The sequence below is a fragment of the Girardinichthys multiradiatus genome, chromosome 19, assembly GCF_021462225.1.
Source record: "Girardinichthys multiradiatus isolate DD_20200921_A chromosome 19, DD_fGirMul_XY1, whole genome shotgun sequence".
NCBI classification, from domain to species: Eukaryota; Metazoa; Chordata; class Actinopteri; order Cyprinodontiformes; family Goodeidae; genus Girardinichthys; species Girardinichthys multiradiatus.
This window is the reverse complement of record NC_061811.1, coordinates 19,699,229-19,718,788: the sequence shown is the minus strand read 5'-3', so window position 1 is coordinate 19,718,788 and position 19,560 is coordinate 19,699,229.

Below are 19,560 nucleotides of genomic sequence, written 5' to 3'. Positions count from 1 at the left end.
CTAGTTTGCCACTATTGGATCAGCTTGTCAGTTGTGTAATGGCCTCAAACATAAGACATTCCCACACTTTTCCAGGTCTCACAGTTGATTCTGCTGCTCATGATTCTGGGAAGTTTCATTTTAATTAATGCATTTAGACTTTTGGCAAATACTGTGACTGAGTTAATTCTAAGGATGTCGTGCCCTGAGTCCACAGTGGGCTGCTCCAACACATCATGGAAGTAACTTGTCATCATAACAGCTCTCCCCTTTTGACCCATCACCTTCTTGGAAGTGGCTTGTTGTGTTTAGACCAAGAGTTATGCATGGATGGTTTGCAAAGTTAGGATTGATGCAAGTTTGCACAAAGCACCAACTTTTGTCAGGTCTTGATTTATTTTCTTCTTTGGCTCATCATAATGCTCATGTGTTTTGTTCTTTTTTGTGTCCAGAACAGTTCTCGCATTTCAAAGTCAAGCTGCACCAAACAAAAGGATTTTTGCAGCGTGAAGCTTAATGTTTGAGCCTATAATTTAAAAGTGGATCATTGCCATTTTTTTGCTTGCTTTCTCATGGCTTAACCCTGTATAAACAAAATTCCAACAATGAAGTAACAGGCATTGAACTACCTTTATGCTTTATCCCTCAACTGATATGTTTGAAATAGTATCTGGAAGCAGACTAGGATTAAATGTCTCTACTCTCCAATCAGTATAGAATCCAAAACAACAATAACATATTACAATAAACATCTCAGATCAGTTTTCAGACACAGGCCATTTTCACTTGTAACCTTAAATTAAATACGTACCTGATGTTTTTCAACAGTCTGAGTAGTACTATCACGTTTCACCTAACTTTTACGTCACTGTGAGTGGCAGAGTCAGTATTATACCCCAATAGAGGCAAGAATGCTTTAACTGTAAACAACGAACGAAACAACTACAGCAGATGTTGTGACAGCTGCTGTATTTGATAATTGCACACTCACACCGCTATTTGGCGTTCGACTTTTCATCTGTGCCACTGTGTGGAACAACATTCCCAACTTGCGCCTCAAGCTAATCACAATGACGTGCTTCTACCTGCTGCTCGAGCCCACGTTCCACAACAATACTTACAAACATTTCAGCCGACACAGTGGGTGGAGCTAGTCCTCATTTGTCAGATCTGATTGCACAATTTAATAATTGATAGATGTGTTGCATCAATATTTGCTTTTGGAAACAGAGCGATGAATGTGCATGTAACGTCTTTTTCTGTGCATGCAAGTCACTTCAGGGTCATAGTAATATTGGGCAATGGGTCATTTTCTTTTCCAACTGATAATTGTCAGTCCATTATACACTTATTGGCTATATACATGCGCAGAAGTCGTTGTTTTTAGAACTACTTTTGTCTGATTGGAGGGGCCTGAACATGTACTAATTGATTTGTCAATTAGACCTTAAATAAACCAAAAATGCAAGTGGTAAACAATGACTGGGGAGGAGTAGACCCTTGGAATGACTGTTTAGCCCAACCAACCGGCCGGCAGAAGAAGCCGTGTTTGATTTACTTTTTTGTTTAATCACAAATAAATCCAACATAGTTACAGTTGCAATAGTGCTTCCACTTAAACAACATTCTTTTATGTCTTACCTTTACACAGATGCAAACAGTTTTCATGTAGACCTTATAACTGTGGAGCTATACTTGTTTTATTTCAGGTATGTAATTTCAGGCGGAAATTGCTTCTAAAACCCTTAGGGCTTTACCGCACGGAAGACAGGCAGAAATGGACAATTAACACAGCAATGACATCAGAGATAGAGAAGACTAATGTGGTGGAACATGCGCAAAAAAACATTTTTCTCCATCAAAGTTTCATGTAGCTTAGACTATTTTTACTATTTTATTTTTACAGTTTTTAACAGGTAAACAAAGTTAAGTTAAAAGGAAGATAAAGATATAAAAAGATCAGTGTGAACCACCACATGCACAAAAAAAAAAAATCATATGCCAGCAAAATGCTGGAATTGAGCATTAAGACCTGCAGTGTGAACGTAGCGTAAGACATTTTCCTTACCTAATGATGTATTCAAAGTACATAGCTAGTAAACTAGACAGGACTCTGGAGCTGGATTCGCCCAAGTGAAGTAAGGTGTTATGAAACAGGGAGCTGTAGATGCAAATGCTTTCAAAAACAAAGACAAAACTTTCAGTTTGAAAAGGCATCGGTAATAGTCTACCTGGAGGCTTTAATTTTCCAGTTTTTGGTTACATTGCACACCATACACCTTACAAAACATTCCTCCCTGATAAATAATCACAATGGCTTGAGGAAATTGTCACAATGGTTTGAGGACATAGATAATAAACAATACTCCTTCATGGACAAAACCATATAAGATTACTTTTTCTATAGTGTTCGTTGTACATAATTACTCAGGGTGACACAGAAGCTGGATTAACCTGCACAGAGCATTTTTCCTTTCACACATACTGCTGCCGAGATTCTTCGGCTTCATGTAATGTTTCTGAAAAGTATACCAAATACAAGTAGATGCTTGTTTCATTCAACAAAAAAAGCTTAAAAAGTCATACTAGCTTACACAACACATTTGTGACTGTTCTGATTGACAGGAGTTGGGGGTTAGCACATTCTGATGAATTTAAATGAAATAGAGATCAATAAAACATTCCAGAATTACCATATTTCATATTCAACCCCAAAACTGCAGAGCTTGACAGTGCAGAATGACAGTAAAGGGACTTTGTGGTTAGTTGTATGAAAAATTTCAAATATTTTGTGTCAGACCATATCATAGCCTTGTCAGCAGCGGTTGGTTGCATCACAGCATGGCTGAGGTTAGTAATCACTGACAAGCAGAACGCACTGTTGCTCCAATCACACGGGTGAAACTGAAACAACTGAACTGAGATAACCGTGGACAACATGGAGTGCAATTAACAAAATACTGCTGAAGGACAGTAATGCTTCAATGATAAGAGATAAGTTGCATGTAACAAAACATTTAAACAATGCTACTTTTATTAATGTCCTCATATTCTACACACGTATAAAGGGGAGGTTTTATTTTATCATCACGTTTTATTCACATTTAAAGTTTCTGCCCAGACTTTTCAATAAACCTCCACCTAAATGCAGTTTCTCATCCATAGGAAAACATAATATGTTAATTTAGTTTTGTTTGTTACCCAATTTTGTTGTAAATTGCAATTTAATCAAGATAAGCTCTGCTCTCCCAAAAACAAGCTTTCAAGCCCACATCACATTAGGGTACTGATCATAGTTCTTTTCTATACATTAATTTAACATTTTGTTATCATTCTCGTTTTGAAATGACTGCCAGGTAGAAAGATTTATAATCAGCCTGCTGGCACACACCTGTTGTACTAAGCTATTACATCACTTTATCAGACAGTGGAAGGTCTGGCATCAAGCGACATGAAGCAAGCACCTCTTTTGGATTCACAAAAATGAGACAAGAAGAGATTTGGACCATTTTTTTTAAGAAAAGAACCTCTTTATGTTGTTGTTTTTTTTACAAGTGGGTTTCACAAATTCCATATGTATCACCTAATTGTTGAATCAGTGTAAAAAAAACTCAGTCCAGATTTGACATTTTCATGTTTCCAAGTTTCAAGTTTTATTCAAGTTTCAACATTTTCAAGTTCGAAGACTAACTTAACTTAATTTCCAGATTCTTCCAGATAATCCTTGGTTCTCAAACATAAACATTGCATGGTAATGTTGCATCACTCTGTTGGTCATGGTTTTCAACCATCTTTGATTCACTTGTTCATATTATATGTATTGGTCTTCCTTATTCTTTAATTTTGTTTGGTAGATTACTTGGATTGTTCTTGTATATTAAAGAGTTTGTTGATTGAAATATGGTTGACTTTGAGTTGACTTATTTTTGTTAATAAATTCTTGTATTTTAAGAAATTGTGTGAAATTGTGTTAATTTTATTCCATGTGTCTTTGCAGAGCTTGCTGTTAAATAATGTCGGAGCTTGGCTCACCCCTTTCACTATTGTCCTAATACCACCGGACAACCCTTAACAGACCAACTTATTTTTTCATAAAATATTAAATAATATATTCATAATAATAATCACAACTTACATTGTGCACAACACAAGGGTACCCATTCACTATTTACTGAAAATTTCAATGAGCTATAGAAATGTTTTTATTTTTTTTGCAAGCCCTTGTGCCACCCACTGACACAATGACGCCCTGGGCAGTGGTCCACATTACCCATTTAAAAACCGTCACTGTGCTCAGCAGTAAGCAGAGGTTGTCAGGGTAAGCTGAAGTAATGAGTTCAGACTTGAGGATGAAGATAAACAGATTTGTCCCAGTTAAAGTTCTGAAGACAATCATAGTCACTGTTGTCATAATGTCATCTGTTTGATTGTTGTACCTCTTTCAATGTCGTCAACTTAGATAAACTCAAGGCAGAATCACCAGCTCTTACCTCTTCTGAGTGAATTTTAAACTAAGATTTACTTGAAATGCTGCAGTGGAAATTCATTGTTTTTTTTATGTTGCTCTCAGTTGGACTTAAAGGAGCTTCTGGAGCCAATAGGGAAACAACATTCACATTCTTCCTCTTAGTCCCTGACATTCCCCTCACCTCCTTCAGTGAAACATACCTCTCTGCGTCATCCCACCTCATCCTCCCTCATTTCTAACTCCCGGCCAAATCTCTGTTTGTGTGCATTTTTTAACCTGACAGATTGACCAAACTTCATGTTTACTTTCCCTTACGAAGCATCAGCTGCAGCTCTCATGAATCCCAGCAATTATTGTAATCAGCCGAGTGAGTTTTTGTGGTTTGCAAATACTGTGGGAAAATACTGCATATTCATATATATAAAGCCTTACTGTCATCTGTGGGATCCCTTAACAGCTGTTAAAATGTGTTTGCCTAATGTGTTTGTCTTTTGGAGGTGGGTGTAGGTGGGATTTGCCACCTCATCTGTGTGTTTTCGTCTTTACCCCTGCATCTGTATGGTCTTTCTGAAAGCATGTAAAATGAGAAAACACCTGAAAACAGAATGTTTGGCTTCAGGAAAATAGGGGAAAAGAAACCTAGAAGTAGCAAGGTCAGATTGAATCTTTGAAAACACAGCAGAGCAGACAAACAATAATTCCTGACTGAGGTGACCTACCCAAAACACTGCAAAGGTTCACCACCCTCCTCTAAGTTCTCATTAACGGCAGCAGTGCCAAAACATGTCTATCTATACAGGTCAAAGGCTTGCAGCATATGTCAGCCTGCTCCTAGCTTAGCAGAATGATAGCAGAAACAATTTTTGGACAGTTTTATTAATTTTATGAAGATAAAAGCTTCCCTGGCCCTTAGTGATTTTCTCTGTATTTTACGAAGCAGGATTGGCAAAAAATATTAGTGTCTAGATGTGCAAAGCTGATAATCGATTACATAAAACTGATTACATAAAAAAAGAAAGAGTTTGGGTGATTGAATACAAATGCACCCAGAATTGTTCAAAAATGTGTATAATACATCTTGAATACCTTTTCTTCCATCAATCGTGTGACTTTGGGTTGGTCTGCCACATAAAATCCCAATAAAAATCTTGTCTACACATCCTCATTCCCTACTGAACAGCTGCATTTTGCCAGTTATCCTCAGTAACTGACGCACAGGATGTGCAAATAGTAAACGCCGACAGGAAACATCATTCTTGTTTATCAACATCTAACTTGGTTTGTGGAGTCCACAGAGGAGGACAAGGAAAAGCTTCAAACTCTTCTTTTGGGCTGATGTGTTTCACTGCCCTTTTTTTTTATTGTCATCTGGATGAAAACCAAATAAAAGTTTTATTTTTTTTAAATACATTTTTATTTACAGCCAACCTGTGAGCACACGAAGGCTACATTTACATACATATTAAAAGAAAAAAATGCCAGGAAAGAAAAAAAAAAGCATTTCCTGTCCTACTATCATGATCTGAAACATGTAGCTTGTTGAAAGCTGTTGGTGCTTTAACAAGAGTAATATGCTTTGGTAATATTAAACGGTTGCATAAAAGATTGTTCTATTATGCAACAAACACTCCAGTCGAGCCTGCCATAAATCAAAGAATGTATATGTAAAAAATCACCACACCCCCACTGTGATGCATAAGGGAGGATCTGTGATGCTCTTGGCCTGTTTCTTGTCCAAAGGCACTGTATAGCTTAGCAGGGTACATGACGTCACCTCTTTCCACCTTCTTGAGTCTTTGGATTTTTGCTGTTTTGTCAAAGTTTGAGAAAACTTATTTGTTAGTCAAATTACTTGGATCAGATCAAGATAACCTTAAAATTAAGAACTAAAGTAGAAGTATGAAACTTTCCATTGGTTTTCAAGAGCTATTGTGTCAAATAGATGTATGACCTCTTATTGGCAACACAGAAAAAGACATACCAAGCCCTTTTGCTATAATTTACATTCATGCAGGAAATGTGGTTGAGCAGAATGAAAGTAAAAAGGCAAAGAGAATGAATTTCTCCACACCCAAAGAAAATAATGTGGCAGCATATTTTTTTTCTGTGTCTGAGCCAAGTAAAGGATAGAATGTTTAACTTGAATGATGTCTGAGTATTTTAACTTCCCTCTCATCCACAACATGTATAGCATTTGTGTTAAATAACAAAAAAAAACTAAAAGTAAATGGGCTTATGGAGTCTGAGCCAGTGTTGTGGAATTACATTTTGACAGCAATATAATTGCAGTGTAATTTTTACACTTACAAGTAAAACTAGAACTGATTATGTCGACAAAAGTGCAATCACAGCATGGGTCCCTAATATAAAGTGTTCTTATGACAATTTGAAGAAATGGGAAAGCTCATATCAGTGCAACAATGCTGGCCAGGAGATAAATTGTATTTATTTATTCATTGACAATATTTCCCTGACAATTTAGAAACCTGAAATACAGAATGTTTATGCAACTACATGTCACATGTAGTTGCATAAACATGCCACATGCCTAAGCCAATAAACCCTATAGTTCATTGCAATCTTATAAGAGTTATACTAATCAAATCTACCTTTAGCGTATGGGACAGAAAGCCAATTCCAACATTCAAACATCATTCATCAGCAAGAAAATATCAAAGTTGACCTCAACTTCACCTGCAAGGGAGTAGTCATGAATTTCATCTTTTTTTTTTGACTGAAACAGTGATCAGTTTACTCACCTTCTGATAACTTACACTTACAACTGCGAGTCCAGCTCACCCACTGCAGGCCTCAGGAGCACGGACACACAAAAACAACCTTACAGAGTCTGCCTCTGGTTTTCTCTGATTGTGACTGTGAGTGTATTGCATGTCTGTTCCCAAACTGGTCACAATAATCTGAAGCACAATTATGAATGTTGCATAATTAGATTCCATGCTGTTACACTAAGCTTGTTATTGTGTGTTAAACTGCAAAGTCTAGGAACTCAACTGATCACAACTGGGTGTCTTCTTGTTGACAGTCTGCACAGCTGAATAGCTTATATGTGTATTTCTGGCATCCTGAGATGTGGTCTGTGCCTTTTGGGTCATCTCCCTTGTTAAACACACAGATTAGACCTACAGTGAATTCCTTCTTAACTCCTGTGTCTAAAGGAAGGCACTCAGTGCTCAAAAAATCTGAAACCCTGAGGCAAGCAATTCTAAACCATTACACATGCAAGTTTGAAAACAGCACAACACACATATTGAAATAAAACCTGAGAAAGGACAGGGACTTTATGCAACACACAAAAGATGTTGGGGGATCTGCACTGGCGAGAAACTTTTTGGACTACATGCAAAATGCTATATGTGTGCATGGTAGTGCTGTGGGGTAACTTTTCCTTAGCAGGAACAGGAAAGCTGGTCAGACTGTATCTATGAGGAGGGAGCTAAATGCAGCAAAATCCTTGAAAAAAACTCGTTAGGGACTGCAAATGACTTGAGACTGTGGGGGAGGTACACCTTGCAGCAGGACAACCCTAAACATAAAGCCAAGCTGCATTGAACAGGTTTGTATTTAAGCAGTTTTTAAACGGTCAACTCAAATTGCAGACCTAAACCCAATTGAGAATCTGTGACAAAATATAAAAGTTACCATTTTCAAATTCCTTTTATCCATTCTGAATAAGAATTGCCAAAATATTTCTATATGTAGATGTGCAAAGCTGGTAGAGACATACCACAAAATGCTGCAGCTATGATTACAATGAAAGGTCGACCCACAAAGTATTGACTCAGGGTTGATGACTAGAAATGCTTGACACACTTTTAGAATTTTATTTGTGTAGGTTCTGAAAACCATGTCTCATTTTATAAAGTATAAATAATTGAAGCTGCGAACCTTAATACGCCATTGAAAAGAAGGGGATCTTTAAAGGGACCTGCTGAAGGGCTGCTGAAGGCCTGAAGACCTGCTGTAGGTCAAGTTAATGTTTTGAACTTAGGCAGCCTTATCATTCATTTTCAGAGCACAATCTGACAGTTTTTAGAGGTTGGGTTTCTCGTATGTTAAACTTTAACTCTGACCTGTGAAGCATTCAGCATACAAAAAGCCTGCCTCCCCATTCACACACATGCCAGTTTTCTTGGAATGTGTCACAGCCCCAAACATAGGAACAGATGTGCAAGACAGAACATGAACTTTATAAGAGGTATTAAATACTAGTGAATAGAAAGAGTTCATACCCTGCTAGCTTTTACTGCTTTGGAGTTTTAAGATCCAATAAGACGGGAAAAAGCTACAGTCTGTTCATGGTTACAAGCTTAATCAAGATGTGATATGAGAATTAAACAGCTTACAGAATAAAAGTTTATGATTAATACACTCGCAAACTGATTTATTAGTCCTGCTGGTAAATAAGAAAGCAGCTAAACTGTTTACAGAAGAAGCATTATGGTGCCCTAACAAGTTTCCTTGCTCTAATCTTAAAAGCTACCTCAGACAGTTTGTCTCGCTGCTTAACCAGGACAGAGAACATCCTCACCATCTCTCCCCCTGGCTCCTGACTCACATTTTGAAGCCTATTACTGAATAAAGAGGAATAATTTGTCAATATAAGCAGAATTACAGTATTGGTTGTCTGGCCTGTAAACCTGTGACTGTTGTCATATGAGGATGTAATAAAAGGCTTGATGTGTCTGAATGAAGCCTTTGAGCTTTTTGAGTCCTAAACGAGAATGGAAATGTATTTTTACATGCAATGAGTAAGATCTTGAGGAACTGGATTGGTGTAGTTTAACCTAATATTCCAACTTCACCTGAAGCAAATAATTTATGGGCATTAATCTGATCAAAATTGAAGAGCAATTACAAGCTAATCAACTTTTATTGCTTCTCAATGATAAATGTGATATTTCCTGATACTGAAGGCAAACTTTGAACTCTGACATGAAGGGAAGTTCCAGGGCTTCAGTGTCTCCAGTGCACCAGCGAACACTAGTCTTTGTTTCTAGAACTGTTGATCCAGTGATGACACTGATGAATCGTCACATTGCAGACTGCACTGCCAGTTGATGGCATGCCTTTGCTCATCCTGGCAGTGTTTGCCCTTAGGCTTAGACCCTCTCTGCAGTGTCGGCAATTCTGTGCAGGAGAGTGAAGCCACCCATGATATTCAGCCAGGAGCTCATGGCTCTATCTCCTGCTTTAACCATGGAATGTATGAAGGATATCACTATTTGTGTCCTTTTTTAAGGTTTATAATTTTACTTCTTCAGGTTTACCAACTCTCACTCTTCTGGAGTGAGACTCAAACATCTCCGTTTCTTGATCTGTCCAGATAAATCTAACTCTTGGTTTGGTAGTCAAGACCACCTACCCTGAAGTTGAGTAAAGACCACAACTTAGACGAAGATGAGACCATGTTCAATATCATTACTGGAATGATAATGTTGCTGCAAATGTTGAAAGAAAATCAAGAATTTGAAAAATGTCGTTAAAGCTAAAAACTTTGTTGCATTGAATCAAGCCAGGAGCTCAAGCTAAAACATTTATCTTCGGTTGAACTTCAAAGTATGAAGCCTGCTGCATCGCCTGCTCTGACCTGGCCCCTCTAAGGGTAGGGTGATTTCCCTGCAATGGTGACGGGCTGATTCTGAAATCTTACAACCCACTTGTGATGTCATTTTAGTGAAGAAAACAATTTTGTTCTGTGTCCTTAACCTAAGAAAGTAAAACATATATTAGAAGTTCTTTATTTTGCCATATAATTGCACTATAATTTATAGTTTGTTGTATTCTGATGTACTAATTAAAACAACATTTTGACACGTTTTTACAGTTAGGCAAGTCGTGGGTATACTTCATGCATATTTAAAGATTAGTGTAGAAATATGTTGTTAAAGTGTTAGTATATTGGCAACACCTTATTAAAAATACAAATACAGTGCAATCATTGCATTTGTGGATAGGTTACATTTGATACTCAGCTTTGATATTGCATTTTTTTGTTTCCTGAAAAGTAAAAAAAAATGTTGCAGGGCTGATTACTTACACAGACACATATGGGTATATTAGGACACATCCGTTTATACAATAGAAACTAGCGAGAACTGATCATGCTTCGTGTAGGAGTGTCTCATTTCTCGGTGGAATATTTAAACCTCTTCCTGAAATATTTCCCAGAGATACGGAGAAGAGAGGGTTTGCTAGTATTAGGGATAACCCATTAAGACCAGGACTGAAGACCCAAAATTTCAGTCTTGGAAACAGGAACACTGGCAACCACCAATCAGAACCCAGGAACCACTGGAGGCAGAGAAATAAGTTAGTGGCTTGATAAGCTTCTGACAACGTTGCAAGTCCAAGCAGCCACTAACCTTCTCGGGGTCTGTGTAAGACAAAGAACCATGAAACGGCTCCTCAGCTGGGAGGTGGTCAATCAGAAGCCAGCCCAGAACGTCTGTACGGGAGTGTCCCACTGACCGATGTCAGATTGCCCACAGACCCAAACTCACCGACCAGTGAGAGAACCAGAAAAGCCGGGACAGGCCACTTGACAGGAGACTGGGCGAGGACAGGGAGTCTGGGCAGAAAAGAAAAGCAAGTAGGCTCAGGCAGATAAAACCAGGGGCTGGGCAGAGACAAAAATCCAGGGACAGAAACAGGGTCGAGATCCAGAGCTAGAGACATCCAACAAGGGCCAGGCAAGAAGGGGAGATCCAAGAGACAAAAACCGTGGTCAGAAAACATGATCAGGCAGGAAGAAACAATGGATATCTACTCCCTCAAATGGCTTTCAAAAATCTGGCACCGTCTGCCTGCCAGAGGCTGATTATAACTGCTGGTGCACAGGTGACTAGCATGACAATGATTGAGCTGCAGTGCAGCGGCAAACAGGTGGACCAGATGGAGCTGATTGCTGACAGGAGGGCAGAGGAGGAAGCAGGTAGATGGGCCAGAATCATAACATAGCCCTTAGAAATATGATTCAGTTTCAGCTTTCATGATATGAACCATGAATATAAAACAATGAAGTAGCACTTACCTACAATAATATCTTGTTCAATGCCAAAAATATTTATTGGAAAAAACAAGCCACGGTCTTCTCACCACACACAGTCTAAAGCAACGCATGGTAATATATAGAAGCAACCTGACATGTAAACTACATAAAAAGTTTATATAACAGTCCTGGGCTGTTCATCATCATCATCATAAGCAGCTTCATCTGGGCATATGTCACGGTTCTGTCACGGTTTACTTGGAATTGGACCCCAGAATGCAGACGAGCAGGCAGCGTGATGGTAAGTGAAAAATATTTAATAACGAAAACTCACTCACTACAGGAGGCAGGAACAAAACAAACAAGCAGGCAAGACAGGCATGGCATGATCAAAAAATAAGACTTGAACATCAAATTTGACATGAGCATGAGAGTGAAAGATGTTTCCGCGATGACTAACTGAACAGGTGTGTATAAATGGAGCATGGTACAGGTGGAGCAAGGAGACAGATTAACTTGGACAGGTGAACCGAATAAACTTAATTGACAGAGAACACAATGTGACAGGAGCAAAACATGGCTTGAACAGAACGCAAATCCAAGGAAACAAACTAACAGAAATATAACTAGAAAAACATGAAACAAAAGCATAACCAGATCCGAAAACCAAGCTTGACAAAACATGAACAAGACGACAAAACAAAAGCATGACCAGGAAAATAACAGAAGCATGATTCAAAATCTAAGAAGAATAATAACAAAAGAACGAGTCAAAACCGTAACTGTGAAAAACATCAGAAGAAACCCGAAACCAAAAACCAAACAACCCTACATCATGACAGCATATTTATATTTTCAGAAATAAATATTAAATATCAGTTCAACAAACTTGTCCATGAATTTAATTTTCTATTTGGGCTTAAAGTTGTTCGCTCCCTTTTTCTTATTAATACTCGGCTCACCTCCAGGATCATCTCCAGGATTAAAGGACTAATGTCTCAGCAGGACCTTGAAAAACTAATTCATGCGTTCATCTTTAGTAGAATTGATTACTGCAACGGTGTCTTCACAGATCTGCCTAAAAAGTCGATCAGACAACTGCAGTTGATCCAGAACGCTGCTGCCCGCGTCCTCACTAGAACTAAGAAAGTGGAGCACATCACCCCGGTTCTAAAGTCCCTACACTGGCTCCCTGTATCTCAGAGAATAGAGTTTAAAATACTTCTGTTAGTCTATAAATCACTGAATGGCTTAGCACCAAAATACATTACAGACTTGTTGTCAGTGTATCAACCACCCAGACCTCACAGGTCTTCTGGCTCAAATCTACTCTGCATACCCAGAACCAGAACCAAACATGGAGAAGAAGCTTTTAGTTCTTATGCTCCACTAATCTGGAATAAACTCCCAGAAAATTGTAAAAGCGCCAAAACCCTAAGTTGCTTTAAATCAAGATTAAAAACTTATTTGTTTAGAGTGGCCTTTGACTATACTATCTAAACATTATTGGTTACGTTTTCAGTCCAATTTTCCTTTCATTTTCTTATCCAACATTCTATTCTCTTTATTTTATTTTATTTTTTTTTAAATTACCTCTGTCGTTTGATTTTCTGTATCATTGTAATGTTTTTCCTTATGTATAGTGCCTTGTTGCTGAAAAGCGCTATATAAATAAACTTGACTTGACTTGATTCACATGTTCCTCTCCAAACAGGCTCCACTGAAAAGTTGGCAACCCTGTATGTTTCCAGGGTGGTGCAATGATAGACCTGTTCCCTCACAGCGACAAAGGTCCTAGGTTCGTGTGCATGGTTGTTTGTTTCATCTGTCTCTGTGTTGCCTTGTGATGAAATGCAACTTGCCCAGGGTTGACCCCACCTCACCCATTGCTCACTAGAGATGGCACCAGCACACCCTCAGCATCCCTGCAAAGATTAAGCAGGTATAGAATCTGGTAAAATAAAAAAAAATTCTGTTCTAAAGAAAAATCAGTTAAATAGGCGTAGATCTTTTTACTTTGGTCTTCTCTGAAAATCTCTTCCCAACCGGCTGTTGTTTACTCCCAGAAAGGGTTATCTCCACACCTAGTTCTGTGACATTACCCAGTGTGAAACTGGAAGTAAGCTGAAAATCCTTTCAGATTATATAAATAAGGACCAAGAGTAGTGGTGCTGTATTTACCAGCTGCAGCACAAATTAGCACTGGGTGGACATGCTAATTTTCGCTAAGTACAACAAGCTCACAGTTGTAGTGTTAAACACCGTTCACAATAGCAATCCAACACTGAAAGGAAACACTAAACCACATATAAAAAACGTTTGACCTGCCTAAACAGCTTCTGGCAGTTTGGTTTCAGTTTGCTTTGGTGGGGCTGAGCGCTTCTGAGAAACGCGGCAGCAATTCCTGTAGAACAGCGATTCCTTTCAGTTATAGTATTCAAAGTGGTGGAGGGAAAGCAGATTCTGAACTAATATTGCTATCACTCATCTTTAGGCAAAGAGCTCTTGTGCTTTTCTGAAATAGATGTACTTATGTTTAAAAGCCCTGAGTGTTGTCTGAATTAGGTGTAAAGGCTTTACCTTTGCTTTGTATTTCACAATTTGTGTTGCACACAACATTTTGATTGTAATGTTATTAAAAACATATTCAATGTCCTTAAATCAGTAATGTTCAAGCCACCAAACTGCTAAGCGTGGAAATTTGATATTCTGCTTGTTGCCAAAAGGTAAATAACGTCTGGCTGGCTGACGCTTGTTGGACCATTTGTTTGCTGAATATTGGACCATTTGCACGTAGCTGGACGCCACTATGCTGTTCAGCGTCATCGGCCATTTTGTACCCCAGGATAGTCTGCTACTACAAATCCCAGCGGACACTGCGGCTGATAGGACGGGGCGTCCCAGTTCTGACGTCAGAGTGGGCTATATAGTAAGGTGAGCCCTTTAATGAAGCACTTTTCAGCCTGGAATTGAGACGTGGTTACCGGCATCTCAGGCACATCATTCTAGAGAAGAAATCCCACGTGGACTTTCATTCATTCTCCCATTGGCCAGAAAACTAAGCGAATTAAGCTTACAAGAATAAGAAGGCTTGTAAGTTTCAACTTTACCGATCGAAGATGTGGATTTAACACGTAACCAAAAAACCAGGAGGTTTCAAAGAGAAGAAAATTTCCTCTTTGTCAAAAGGACGAGGACAGACCGCTATCCTGAGTCACCCATGGACGCATGGAAACTCCCCCCCCCTTTTTTTTCTCTACCTCTCTGACCAAGCACTCCCAAAGCTTCATTCAACCATATTCCTCTTGTATTTTTGCCATAACTGCCATAACTGCTGGTTTGATTTCATACACACTTGTTGCTGTTTTATTTTGTTTAGTTAGATATTTTACCCTTTTGTATAGAACTTTGCATGTTTCATTAGGTGAAGATTATTGAATCGGAAAAGCGAGTTGTATCAGGGCTGTTGATTTAATAAATATTCATGTAGATAAAGAGAAGGCGTTAAAATAAGTCAAAATAAGGTTAAAGTTCCCAACATTTCGGCAGAAACGGTTGATTAAACAGTGACATCTGGTAATAGTTATCAACTATTACTGAGAATTTAATAATTGTAATTATCAAGGGCTTTGAGCCACAATTACAACACCAGAGGACATCTCTGATTTCGATTAATAAATAAGGATTTTTGGTTAAGAAATTAATTTTCTCAAATTATGATTTTCAATTATAATTATTGACAAATATTAATTAATCAATAATCATAATCCCAACACGCTTAATATGGTACGAGACTGACAGCAATGAAGGTAAAACCACTATAAATATGGACTCCATAAACAACAAGGGCTATTTGATATAAACTTTAATCTAAAGGTGGATTAAAAGAAAAACAAATATGCAAATAGTTGAAGGCTTCATAGAGCTTGAGCTGAAAGGATATGAAACAACACAAAGTAACAAGGCTGTGCCAACAATTTCGCAACATGATGCAGCAAAAGAAATATTTGACTTTCCACATGCAAAAACCATTTCTAACCAAGTTACTTAAAAATATCATTCCTGGACCTTTTTAGATCTAGTCAAAATAACATCTCATTACTTGTTGGTGGCATTTTGAACTCTCCAAAATATCTGTGTTTTTATGACCTTAATAAGTGTCAAGCTTAAAATATGTTTTGTAAGAATGCCTATCAAATATGTCAATGTTTTTTTCTTATTTTTGCTGTGTTAGAAGTTAGGAAAAATTTAAAACAATATGTAATTAGTTGGAACTTATAAGTTGAAATATTGTCAACCTCTTTTTCATCAATAGAATAAATGTTTACAGCTATAAATGAGAAAACAGCCCTGGTGATGAGATAGTATTTTAATGATCTCTTGTTGATATTTTTTCTCTCCCTAGTCTAAAGAGTGTTTAGAAAAAAAAAAATCTATTTCCTGCATCCCAAAGTCTGCTTCTTGTTGGTTGATCAGTCCCTCATAATGACTTTCTCTAGGGAAGTGCCTGCTGCCAGAGCTGGGTTCTCGCTCACTAACACAGAGGCTCATGAATTCATCAAGAAGCTTTGTCTGACTGGGTCAAATGAAAGTCCTGAACAACCTCAATCTCAAAAAGTATTTTGTTTGCATCATATGCCTTGCTACTTTTGCACAACCATGCAAGAATTCAGGTTTCTCCTTCACCCTCCTGGACATGCTCAGCATCTCTTAATTTCTTTAAGAGCGTCACACAGTTCGGAATCCAGAGGGAGACACCTTCAGACATCTAAAAGCCAGTACCCAGGGAGACCCGTACAGCCAGCTTTTGACACCAGTGGCAGACAGGAGTGCTGCTGGAGCATTTTAATTTTCTTTGTGCAATATAAATACATACAAGTGTAATATTCAAACATCTTGCACATGTCATTCTGGTTGTTTCTTTATTATTTGTATGTATCTATGCATATATATGTATTAGATTCTGATACTGAGATAGATAGATAGATAGATAGATAGATAGATAGATAGATAGATAGATAGATAGATAGATAGATAGATAGATAGATAGATAGATAGATAGATAGATAGATAGATAGATAGATAGATAGATAGATAGATAGATAGATAGATAGATAGATAGATAGATAGATAGATAGATAGATAGATAGATAGATAGATAGATAGATAGATAGATAGATAGATAGATAGATAGATAGATAGATAGATAGATAGATAGATAGATAGATAGATAGATAGATAGATAGATAGATAGTTAGATAGATAGATAGATAGATAGATAGATAGATAGATAGATAGATAGATAGATAGATAGATAGATAGATAGATAGATAGATAGATAGATAGATAGATAGATAGATAGATAGATAGGTAGATAGATAGATAGATAGATAGATAGATAGATAGATAGATAGATAGATAGATAGATAGATAGATAGATAGATAGATAGATAGATAGATAGATAGATAGATAGATAGATAGATAGGTAGATAGATAGATAGACAGAAGTTCTTACAAGTTCTAAGTGCTACAACTCCAACTGTGGTTGTTAGTACTTTAGTGTAATTCACAGCCAGAGATTCCATCAATGTGCCTTTTTATCTTCCCTGTAAAGCCTCCAGAAACTTCTGCAGCATCTGAAATGTCAATGGCGACTGCAAAGCCACAACAGAGTGATTATGTTACACGGTTGCACAGAAGCAGCATTCAAATACAAGACATCCCTTGTTGCGCATGACAAAGGATGATTGTCAGTTAAATGTTTTCCCTATTCCTAGAAATATTATGTTACCATGTAATGAACCTACACGAGTTTGTCAAGTCTCCCTTACAGAAAAGGATTATTTTTTCAAGAAATACGGATTTGCACTGGGAACTAACTAGTTTTGCAGCTGAGTTTTACTCTCCATTATGCAGTTCATAGAAACCTTAAATTAATGCAACACCTATTTTCAAGAAACACAACCTAGTTTTAGGAAAAGATATAGCAAAAAAATCATCAATGAGAGAAAATATTGTGACTTAAATGTGATTGAAAAGTATAAACACAAGACACTTCATGTTTTGTCAAAACATTAACTATACACCCATGGTTCAGTGCAAAAATACAAATGGCAATGAGTCATTTGTGGACCAAAGGTTGAGTCTGAAACATCTGTTCAACAAAGAAAGAGGGATTTGGATGTTTGTCCTGCTAGAAACCCAGTAAATAATTCTAGGAATACATTCAACCACCTCATTGGACAAGCTTAAACTACACAACCGGAAATCTTTCATCGTTGAGACAGCACTGAGTATGTATGAGCAAATAATCATCCTGGGAAATCGTTTTCAAGTGTTTCAAGGCAGAGTTACCTTTACAGTTTAAATTTATATCTACACTTGCCAAGCTGTGTGCTCTGGATTAAAAAGAGACTCAAGACCATTTTCAGCAACAAGTTCAAAAGCAAAAACCACTTATGATAGTATGACATTTCATAGCCCTTCATATAATGGCAGCATGAATGCAGAAAAGCACAACACAGATTTTGGGGCAAAATATGATGACTTCAAAGCCAAAGCCTTACTAGGGCTGTCCATGCATTTTGTTGAACATTTCATTCTGCACACATTCCTAATCTAAACACATGCAAAACTAAACAATATATGCTCTGTCCAATCTCGCTACATGCTCGTTCAGGAGAGATTGCTGCAATCTCAGTGAGATTGATGCAACGACCGACGGACGTTTCCTTAGATAGAAAAACTTTCTTCCAATTTGAATAATAAACTGAACTTGATGGAATAAAACTGCATCTGAAAGAATGGCAGGCTCAATGCTATAATGACTTCACAGATGAAAAGCTCTAAGTAAATGTAAGAACCACATTTCTAATTATTTTCTAACTTGAAAATGCATTACAACAAGACAAAAAATTTGTTTAAAACTCTGAGTATGTTCAAAATCAATTATTTTTACTGAATTTATACAAAAATAAGATTTGTCTTGATGGTATGAGCCATTGTCTACCAGTTATCTATGATTTACAATTGGAAACTCATAATGACTGACAATCAACAAATTAACTGAGTGATTGTACAGGTTTCCTTCCCAGCAAGACGCCTGGGCGGATTGGGGAAGATGGAAACACAACACAAACATAATACAATGGGACAGGGAAGCATATCTTTAGGGTTTCGCATGGTCAAACCTCAGTACACACCTACATTTGCTAAAAATATCCCATTACAAAGGGATGGCATACAGCATTATACAACAATTATACAACATTATTATAACATTATACAACAAGCAGGAACATCGATACATACATTTTTTGGAATTTGGATTAAAAAAAATAAAAGCCATTTTATTAATAAATTGTTTTTTCTTTTTTTTTTTAGATAATGTGAGTATGTACTGCGACTTGTCGGCAGTCTAGCTGGTCTTTCAAGACAGTTAGGCAGGATTTGCCAAAAAGCAAAGCTTCGTTTTAATTCTGAAGAATTGTTTGTGCAATATAAACCAAATTATTTGAAGTGCTTTTGTTGATCTGTTCACCAAAGAAGCAGATACACCCACTTTAACTTAGATATCAGTTTTACTTCTGTTCTACTGTTTTAAGAAAACATTTTACTATTCAGTCTAAAAAGATTGAGGTAAATTCTCTGAAATGACAAAATGAGTACTTCCTGTTTATGACAGAAATGACCAAACAAAAAAAGAACCAAACAATCTGCATCTCAGTCAGAAACCAAAAGAGTTTCTGGGTTTTTAGCCTTGCAATATTTATCCAACAGATTGAGTTCAACTCTTTCCAAGATCTCCCTACAGATCATCTCGTCGTTGGAGACTGCTTGTCACAAAATAACAAGTGTTAATGCATCCGCAGTGGCTAATCTGTTATCAGATGTGCCGGTTTCCGTTGTCTTATCTGGACTCCCAGAAAATACGGAAATCAAAATCCCAACAAAGTTTTCACAAGAGACCACCATCATGGTCCCTTAGCAGCCTTGTTGTGCCCTGTGGGGTATCTCTAAACATCTGCTGGACTGCTACAACTAGAAGAGCAACATTTGAAAAAGATTCATTTCAAGGAAAAATAAACTTATGACGAGAAAAAA